This window comes from Humulus lupulus, chromosome 1 (genome assembly GCF_963169125.1).
Source record: "Humulus lupulus chromosome 1, drHumLupu1.1, whole genome shotgun sequence".
Taxonomy (NCBI): domain Eukaryota; kingdom Viridiplantae; phylum Streptophyta; class Magnoliopsida; order Rosales; family Cannabaceae; genus Humulus; species Humulus lupulus.
Genome location: NC_084793.1, coordinates 134188153 through 134197732, shown reverse-complemented (window position 1 = coordinate 134197732; position 9580 = coordinate 134188153).

Below are 9580 nucleotides of genomic sequence, written 5' to 3'. Positions count from 1 at the left end.
TACTCTGTATAAGGGACAAAATAGTATTTTGGAAGACTTGATCACTCTCTCCAATCTCTCTCTCTCTAGCTCCAAGAATCTTTAGTTTTTTCGCCAAGAACTCTCCAAGAAAGAGCTTGACTTTGAGAGTTGAAGGCTTGCTCAATCTCAATCCTCATTTCCTAAAAAAAAAAGGCCTCAAGCATCCATGGTGGATGGGAAATTGAGTATTAGGATAGTGTTTTGCAACATGTATAAGCCTTGGTTTTTGTTTTTGGTTTGCTCAAAGGATTTGCTCAAAGTGGTGGTCTTGCATAGGGTTTTGAAGCTTCATCAAAGTTGAAGAACACAATTGATCTACTTGGGTTTGCATGTTCTTTCTCAATGTTTTTAAGTCTCTTTCAATCCAAAATTTGTGTAGATTCTATGTTTTGAGGTGGTGTTATCTCACTCTCCCCCAACACTAAGTAACATTATTTTTATGAGACTAAGAAATTTTGAGTAAAAGAAGGTATAAATAATTTTTCCAACTTATTTAAAATTATGATATATGTGTAATGTTGGTAACCTTAAGACATAAATATTTTTACAAGTTAAATTGTTATTTATTTTAGCTACTTGGTAAGGTGAGTGATTATCAATTGTTTTATATTAAATAATTATGATAAATTATTAAATAATAATTAATTTTTTTAAATTAATTATTTTGTGAGAAAAGAAATAGAAAACGGTCACTATATATTGTTTTATTTGAGATAATAAATGGAATTAATGTTGGTAAATGACAACAAAATTAAAATAATTTAATAATAAAAATTTTGAGTACAATTTTATTATAATGACGCGGTATAAATCAAGTTAATAAAATATATATTTTTAATAAAATCTTATGAGATTACTATGAAATAAAGGGGCTAAAATCTAATAACTTCTACGCACGTTTTAAGAACCTCCCACATACATATGTCGCATGCAAGTTTAGTTTTATATTAAAAAATGTCTTTTTAATGGGAATTTACTCATTTGATACCCTGTGTTTTTGCAAAGTATCTTTTTAGTATCATATTTTTTCAATAATCCTCATATGGTACCCTGTATTTTAAAATCATACATATTTGGTACCCTAAACTCAGATTTGATAAATAAAATTTTATCAATATAACCAAATTGTCATCAGTTATATGTAATTAAGTAATTAAATTTGAATTTGGAACTCATAAAATTGAGAGAAGTTTGATTAAATTGGCAAAATTTTATCAATTAAATTTGAGTTTAGGGTATTAAATATATACGATTTCAAAATACAAGGTACCAAGTATATACGATTTCAAAATACATGCTACCAAATGAGCATTATTGTAAACACATGGTACCAAAACGAAACTTTGCAAAAACATGGGGTACCAAATGGTTACCTACCCCCTTTTAATTAAATGTATGTTTGTTGTTTGACATTCGTTGAGAGTACATTTGTAAGATTGAGATTATCCTTTTAAGTTTGATTTTGTGATTATGTTTGAGATGCAATATGTGCCACATGTGCATGGCCCATGCACACATGGGGTATGTTTGTTGGGTATGCATGATCTTATTTGATATTGAGACGAATGTTTGGTTGTGATTCTAGGCTCGTTTTGAAGTGCATCGCTATTTATTTTGTTTGGACTTGAGGTAAGGAAGTTAGCTAGAGTTTTTATTTTATGTTGACTGAATGAGATGTAATGTTATGAGATGAGCTGCTTGTATGTGTTGGGAATATATTTTACAGGATTATAAAGATTTTCATGTATGTTTCATATATTAAACAAATTAACATATAAAAAAAACTAGAAACATGTTTCTAATGAATTTCATAAAGTAAATCAAATAACAGAGTTTAAGAATCTTACTTTTACACAGTGAAAACTGAGACTCCTTCCTTCACTATCTCTAACCCTTGTTCCTTTATACCGCAGAGTAATAACAAGAGAGTGAACTGGATCTTCAAACTACACAGTCTTCCACAATTTCCTTTGATCACCTAGACTAGGGTGGGCGATTCTCAAACATGAGATGAGAAAATTATGGAGAAGAATAGAGTAGTGATGGGTGACCACAATATGTCTCTTTTGAGTCTAGGTTTTTACTTAATAACACTTAACCTGAAAACCCTAGACTTAAGTACTTATTTATAGCAATATTTTATGGTTAATTAAATTTAAATAATAGCTTAAAAATCTCTATATGGCCGAATATTAGTTATTTTGCCAAACCTTGGATTTTTCCATTTTTAAATTCAAAGCATAAAAGTCTTTCAAATTCAAATACTATTATTTTTTATAATTATATAATAAAATAAAATTCTTACTAATTAATTAAATAAATATAATATAATATAATATATATTATAAACAGATACGAAATCTATTTTATTAAAACTTTATATATATGATTATAATTATATCTAAACAATAAATAAATAATTAATTAAATCATTTATTCAAATTAACTAATTATAATTTGAACCTAGATTTAATACCATTTATCAATTTGACACCAATTTTTCATAATCAATAATTTTTCCCAAAATTATCTTTTTTTCTCTAAATTCCACATCTTAGTAAAATTGTCCAAAATTGACACAAAATAATTTTGACAATCCTAATTGATAATTAAATCAATTTATTGACACTATCTAGATGATTTAATCAAAGGCATTGTGGGGACTATGGACCCATGAATTCAAGCTCCAATAAGTTACCGTAAAGTTATTATCTAATAATTCAACTACCTTATTAATTCCTCGTGACTCCACTAAAGACTCAGAATTGCACTCTTGAACTCATAGAACGCTTTACACTTAAAGTAAATACGCTATCCATTGTTACAACCATAATTTGTAATTCAATCCTCTATAGATGATCTACAACTGAGTCTGGTACAAATTACCATTTTACCTATCATTGTATTTTATCCTTAAATACCACTAAGTTCCTTGTAAATGATATTTCCGTGAACTTTAACCACAGAAATGAGTACTCAATCATTTAACTCATTGAACCAAGCTATAAGGTGATCATCATTTCACTTCTTGCTAGAAGCTATAGATGTTCATATCTATGATTAACACTCTCACTCAATTATCTACCAAGTCCCCAAGATGTAAGTATGGGCTAGTCCGTAGGGTAAGATGGTAATGAACAAATCAAAGGACTTGAATAATACAATCAGTTAGAATACTAACCACCCAGAATTGAGATAAAATTGACCTATGTTCAACTTTATGATATGACTATATTAGATAATAACAGTACATTTACTTATCTATCTAAAGTCAATATCGGTCCAGTCCGATGTAACAAATACATCTGATCTTATCTACTTTATTAATGTTCTGGAAAGAACAAAACACTACAATGTGTAAGTAGATCATATCATAGATTGACAAGTCAGTGTAAATTATGTGGAGTGACTAATCTTAGGACTAACTTATTTTCAACATATAATCATATTTATATTCCACTGTGATTGTGTTACTATAAATATGATTAGCTTTATGCTCGAGATTTAATAGAAGTTTATATTAAACAAATAATCATGAAAATAAAATATGTGAGCAAAGTGATTGACCAAGTCAAAAATGAATTCTACTATTTTATTGATAATAAAATGAGATTACAAAGAAATTGAGTTTTAATTAGGGCATAAAACCCCAATAGTATGTTGTATGAAAAGCAAAGGGTTGTTAGTTCGTTGAACGTGACATAACAAAGGAGTTACTAAGGTATGAAGTAACTTATAGGGCGGACGCACCGAGGTTATTCTAGGACCAGAGCTCCCGAGTACCTCACAAAGGAGGATTTACTAATTTATGCTTTAATGGTTGCCTCATAGAACTTGTTTGCTTTATTTGTTATGATGGCATATTTAGATAAAGTGTATGATTATGCTATGGTGAGGATATGTTTATGATATGATATGTTATGTTATGATGAAAATAGACTTGTTATGTATTTATGTGAATTATTGTATCTTGTTTGTACTTCCTTACATGGTTTTTAGCTTACCCCCCTTACTTTCCCCCTTTCAGGTAGTCAACAGGGTTTCTCATGGGCACGCACTGTGATGTGGGGCGTTCCAAGATCTAGGCATGTATGTCGCGGGGAGTCCATGAACGATTAAACGATCCAGTTTAACACCAATAATACTTATGGAGTTGTTAATTTTTATGTTCTATTACGATACAGTGGGACTTAATCTTTTATTTCCAAAAATGCATTAAAGACACTTTATTTTATTTTAAGCTATTGGACCCATATTGCATGTTTTGATAAGGCCCCACTGATCTTTTCTCAATAATGATATTTTTCAAATAATTATAAACTGACTGTCAGTTGTACCAAGAGAGTAGAATAGAGTGTTGTTACAGTTTACAATTTAATTGATTTTTTTCCAAAATAGTATTAGGTCTCATTGGTAGCCAATTCAGATCCAGTTATATGTTTTTAGAAACTTAAAATATGTGGACCCCCCAATAATATGTGATTGGTAGGTTGTTTTCTAAAACTCATTTCAAATTTGTATCTCATTTTTATGTAGTAAAATGGAAAACGAGAAATTCTCGTTTATAGTCTTTTTTTTTTAAAATCTATGGGCCTCTCATGTATTTGTTTACTTTTTTGTTGTTGCAAATTTTCAAAAAATTATGAATAGTTTATAGTACCGAATACAGAGTTCATGATATTTCTTTATATTCTAGTTTACCACATGTGTTCAAAAAAATACAAACTTGTTTTTGACACTATAAACTATTCAGATTTTTTCAAAATTTGCAGGATATGTATTGTATCTACAACGAACACCACCATAAAAAAATATTGGAAAAAAAATACTTTTGTATGTATTTTTTAAACTAAGTGGTTGAAATAGGAGATTACTGTTAGCATTCCTCTATGGATTAAACATGTCACATAATAAATTTAACTTACATTCTCATGTATTTGTTTTCTTGCATATAGTATTCCTTATATATATATATATGTGTGTGGATGCACTCTTAATGGTTATTACCCATGGATGGTTACTTTAACATTAACCATTGAATTCAGATCAATGATCTATATTTATAGTTGTTAATTAATATTTCTAAAAATAAATTTTGATTTTTTTTCAAATTTTTGGAAGGATTACCTGATGAAAAATGTGTATTTATTATGAAAATATAATATTGTAAACTTTTTCATTTTTCAAATATATGTCAATTTTTAAATATAGTTAGTGTTTTTCATTGGTTGAAAACACCATTAATTATAACAAAAAAAAAACTAAATTTGAAATTAATATAGAAAAAAAAATATTTACTTGTTGGTGACTTGCTATACCAAGCTACTATGTTGCCACATCATCGTAATTGTTAGTATCCACCTATGGGTAATAACCATTAAAAAGTCTTCCATATAATATATATATATATATATATATATATAAATTGAGAAGTTTTCAATGGTTACATTTTAGTGACCTGCTATAGCATGTTGCAATAGGTTAACATTCAAAAAGTTTCTATTTTAAGAATTAAATTAATTATTTATTAATATAATAATTATGTAATTAATAATTTGTGTAATTAATAATTAATTACTTTCATTTATTAATTTTTTTTTTTGCAAGTAAGAACCTTCAATTATTTTATATTTTATTCTTATTTAAATTTTTAATATTTAACTTTAAATAATTATCTCTTACACCATAAGATAAATACTAATTTTACTAAAAAATAAATAATAAATCTATATTATGTAATTATATTATTGGCCGTGTGGCCAAGTTAAATTTAAAAAAAAAAAATAGTTAAGTCTTTTTTAAAAAACTTTTTATCACTAAATTAAGTGCTAAAAAAATTAGGATTTTTAGGAGGGCTGGCCTTTGAATTATATTTGGGTAAGTAAACTAGTCCTTAAACTTTATAAATAGTTTTTAAGTCAAATCAGTAAAAAAAATTCCCCTTATCATTAATTTTCATTCATTTTAATGAAGGAATGGATGACATGCATAAAATAATAATTTTCTCTAATTTAAATTCATGAAAACAAATATTTTTAATTAAAAAAAAGAACTAACAAAGTTTTTTTTAATTGAATAAAATAAACAAAAGGAAAAACGTAAAAGAAAAAAAAAAGGAGATGTAGATAGATATGTGAATACTTACTTTTTTTTTTAATTAATTACAAATTATAATTAAATTTACTTTTAAAATAAAATTAATCTTAATTAGTGTTTAATAAGGAAACAAAATATTTTAAATAAATAATATAGTGTCTGGTTACAACTTACTCATTAAATATTTTTAGTTAATTACTGAATTAATCACAACCGTTCAATAACGATCCAATGGCTAGCATTAATGTAACCATCGATGGGTATATATTTGACGTAACCATTAAGTACTCACCCATATATTTTTTCTATATAAAAAGTGTGTAGACAATGAAAATTCTTAGTTTTAATAGTTTTTTATTTTTTTTCCCATTAATTTTAACGGAATATTCTTATATTTAACAGAATATTCTTATATCTAATAGTAGATAGTAAATATGATTTAAACTTAAATAAAATTAAATAAATTAATAATTAATCAAATTAAAATAGGACATTTTTGAGATATTTTACAATGATAATTATTTAAAATGATAAAACTATATATTTTATAACTTAAATAAAATTTAATTAAACTTAAACTTAGTATTATATTAAACATATAATATATAATAATTTATTATCACTACCAAATTCAAAAATTAGAACAAACATAAACTTAAACAAAAAAATAATTAATTAAAATAAGATATTTTAATATATTTTATGATAATTTAAATAATTAAATAATATTTATTTAAAAATAATAAAAGCACACATATCATTTTTTTTATCTTATAAATTTGTGTGATAGTTTATTTTTTATCGAGTGATTAGAATTTTTTTTCTTCATCAAATTCACCAAATGACATTGTGAGATACATTAGAAACTAAAAATAGTTGATACATATATACTGTTATCTACACTTTGACTTTTTCTATTCTAATTTTATTTCTATCATTAGTTTTTTTTTAAATATTATTGTATTATATATATATATGTCATGTAGTTATGTAAATATATATATATATATATATATCAACGTTGTGTTTAGATGTCATATATGTAGATATTATTGATATAAATATTTATATTAAAAAACAGTGAATCAGCTTTTATATATTCTATTATATATTTATATTAAAAAACAGTGAATCAGTTTTTATTAAAATTATGGATAATGTTTACAACTTTAAAACTAAGTAAACATGTATTGCACGTTGCCTCTACCTAGTATATATAAATATAGTGTATTCATGAAAAAAAATTGTGTTATAATATAACCAAATAAATAATTTCTAGATAAATAAAATGAAACTTTGAAATCCAATTAATACCATTAAAAAAATCCAATATCAGTTTACAAGATTAAACAATAATGAAATTGATTTTATTAAAAAAACGTAAAATATATAAAAGAAAATGCTTTATGACGAAAAACTTGATTTTATAATGAACTTATTTTAATATTAAATTGAACTCTATTTTTCATTTTTAATTCTAAGCAAGAAATAAAAAATCTTGTGAAATTTTTTAACTTACAAACTAAAACAACTTAGTTAATTAAAACAAATATAACTTTAATTAAAAAAAACAAAAATTTATGTGATTAAATTATTATTAAGAATTTAATATTTGAATTTTAAAATTTATTGATTATTATATAACATTTGTTAAAATTTAATTTTATTTAACTAAAATAATTTTCTTCATATTTTATTTTTGTTATATTTTCATTTTTTATACCAAGCATATATTATATTTTAAAACTAAAAAATAGTTTACAGATATTGAGCTAATCACATTTTCAGAAACATATTTTCAGACACAAAATGCAAATTTTCATTTCAAAACACTTTTTAAAAATACAGTTTCTAATCGTGAACCAATCAGGCCTTTAGATATTTGGTAACTTATCAAAGAAAGGGTAAAATCGGTAAAGCTTGAATGCTTCCAAAACTATATTTTTTGGCTAGGTCTAATAGTCAAAACGAAGCGGGAAATTTTATAAAAGTCGACTTTCAAATATTAGACCTGTTGCGGGAATTTTTTCGAAAACCTTAAGAGGTGTTTGGTATGGGGGTTAGGTTTGGTAGGAATGATAATGTCAAACCTAACCCATGTTTGGTAAATTTATTTTATTGGCTTGGGGGTTTATGTTTCCAAGTGGGTCCTACTATTTAGCTTGAATTTATGGTAATGTTGACCCCTTCAAACACTTAGTTTCATATTTTCTTAATCTAAACCCACTCTAACTCTAACTATACTTCTACCAAACCCAACCTCCATGCCAAACACCCCCTAAGTGTCATGTTATTACTTAAAAAGTGTGAGGACGATTATACTGTATCTGATTGTGAACTTAATGCCCAAAGTAGAATAATAATCTACTATAATGTCATAATTAATCTGAGTACAATGTATGCTAGTTACGGTGCTGGCTAACAAGACGAGATTTTCTGTGAGAAGATTGCATGTATGCAGCAAAGGACAGCTTGTAAGACAGCCTATAATTTCTATGTCTGCAACATGAATTAACTAGTGTATTGCTTGCTAGAGGTAGGACTTATATAGAGAGAGGGCTCGTTTAGAGACAATGACTAGGCGACTCTTACGCTCCACATGTGATTTAAACGTGGACGGTATCCACTTGTTTTCATATAGTGCGGACGATTATTGCCTATTAAATGACTGTGCAGACATTTTTTTTCCTTTGATATTATTGGCATATCTCATGAGTACGTGGACGGTATCCACTTATTGTATTATTCTGCAGACAGTTTTCGCTTGTCTCATGAATGCGTGGATGGTTGATACGTGGATACGTGGACGGTATCCTACTCAGTCATTGTGCAGACAATTTCTACCCTTGACATTATTGGTCCAGTTTGCTGCCGTGGTAATTGGCTAGGAAGCAAGTTGTTACCAGTAAAACCTAGGAGTCTCGATGAGTCGGTGTGGATCCACCAACCCTGTTTAAATTAGTATAAATTCCCTAGGTAACCAATGGTTACCCTTGAGAGGGATTCATGATTTAGATATTAGTGCAGAGACTTGAGTCTCCACGACGATTTGAGCTGAGATACTAGGGATACCTTGGCAACTCCTGAATTGGCTTATAGGGTCAATTTTATTATTGGATGTTATTTCTTCTTCTACTCTGGTTTGTATTCTTTGCAGGGTTATGTGTTCAGTTCTTGCTAAAGGTGTTGCAATGCCGCTAGGACGCTTAGGCATTCTTGAATTGTTTGATTAGGGCCTGGATTTATTCGGAACCCTAAGTGTAGTAAGCTATATGTCGTGAGAACAATGACTCAGTCATTGGTTTCTATTGATCTTTTCTACTTTGTGTTGGTAGATTGATTTACTAAGTGTTTTCATTCATCTAGTTGCTCATGTTATAGGTAAGGGCAAGGAAAAGCTAGGGCAGTGAGAGCCGGGGTCTGGTTGAGAAAGTGTACATGTGACCCGGCCTTTGGGGAGTTT